The sequence below is a fragment of the Solanum stenotomum genome, chromosome 6 (assembly GCF_019186545.1).
Source record: "Solanum stenotomum isolate F172 chromosome 6, ASM1918654v1, whole genome shotgun sequence".
NCBI classification, from domain to species: Eukaryota; Viridiplantae; Streptophyta; class Magnoliopsida; order Solanales; family Solanaceae; genus Solanum; species Solanum stenotomum.
The window spans coordinates 47,739,608-47,741,457 of record NC_064287.1 but is presented as its reverse complement, the minus strand read 5'-3'; positions in this window follow the sequence as shown (position 1 = coordinate 47,741,457).

Genomic DNA, 1,850 nt, shown 5'->3' with positions numbered 1-1,850 from the left:
TTAAGCATAATCTTATAACGAGAATCCTTCATATTATCTTCTATGTCAAAACTTTTAATCTTTTCCTTGACTCTGCAATCCTTGGCATAATGACCAAATCTTCCACATTTGTGACAAGTATCTGATTTATTATAATTCTGCCGATACTTTTTCTTTCTTTTAGAAGAGTCTCCTTTACCTTCCTCAGCTCTTCTAAGCTTCTTTTCGATTCTCTTCTTCTTCCATTTTTCATAATCCTTTTTTGAAGATTTCTTCTTCTTATGATGAGTTGTCCTCCTTATCTTTTGATTTATTTTTAGGAATATCAAATGCGAATTGTTCGCAAAATTCTCCTAATTGTTTCCTTTCATTTAAGCGATGTCGCTTAATCTGTTGATTCAACTTTATTTCATTACATAAGGATAGACCTTCCTGTACACAAGCATTTATAAGTTTTCCATAAGTATAATCATCATAATTAATACTATGATTATCTCCTCTAATGGCCTTCCTGACTCGTTCAGCAAATAAAGTCGGTAATCCATCTATAAATTTAGATTTCCAATGAGTGCTATTACACTCTGGTAATTCCATAACTCTACAAAGGAAAACATCCTTATAGTACCTAAAAGATGTAAGGGTCTTACATCTCAAGTTTTGGAGAAGAGTTCTAATGGTCACACTATTATCTGACCATCTTCATGAGAAATGTTCAATAATATTTAAAACCAGTGTATAAACTACATTTTGAGAGACTTGATCTCCTTCTTGTTTTACCGCCATTAAAACCCTATCTCTTTGTTCCTGGTTGAGATAATTATCCCACCATCCTTTTAATTGGCCTGTAAAACCTGCTGTTATCATATCAGCAATAGTCTTATCGCTATTTTTATTGGTTTTACAGATAGTACTGTACATTAGCATTCTATGGACAATTGTATAAATTTGTCTATCGGTATAACCATCTATATTCGATTCATAGATTTCTTTTCCATTATAACTATTAGTTATAATATGTTCTTGTTCTTCAAGTAGAACATCTTGGGGAGTGGGTCTAGGATAATAGAACATCCTTTGGTAAGGTTTCCTAGCATATCTTTCAGATATCTTATTAATACTATCATAAAATTCCTTTTTATTGCTAGGTTCTCCTTCCTCAAACTTTTCAGCATTTAGAGGCTGAACTCCACCACCTTTAAATTTCTTTTCTAAGAAATGTTCAAGATCTGAATAATCATTAATCTTGAAGTCTTCAATCTCAGGTGGTGGTTGTAAACTGCTATGAGCAATTTTCTCTTTTCCTTTTAACTTAGTAGGTAAAAGGGAAATAATCTTATCAACTTTGTCATGTAGAGAGACAATATGATCACCCAAAATACTCATATAAATATTAGCATAGTTATTCTGCTTAATTATGACATTAACATGTTGAGCAGTCACTGAAGCAGTGTCATTTTCAAATAATTTTGAAAAAGCATTAAAGTTAACAATCTTATCATTTTTATTAATCAGAAAAGACTGTTGTGGAGGAAAGATTGCTTTAGTAATTTCTCCATTACTAAGAGTAAAATCTCTTTCAAGCATAGTAATATAATTATGAACATGTTTGCACATAAACCATGGAACAAAAGCTATCAAACGATTTATTCCTGAATCTATAAGATCTTTATAAAATTCTTCTTGAAAATCATGTTGTTCAACTTTATTAAAGTTGTTGAAAAACCATTTTCTAAAGAGTTTCCATTTTTTCCTTTGAAAATCTTTAGCAATACGAGCCCTTGCCGGAGATCCCGGACTAAAATTAATAATTTTGTCAGTCATGTAGAAACAAGTTTAACCTGTTATTCCATCTGGAAAATTCATTTCAGATT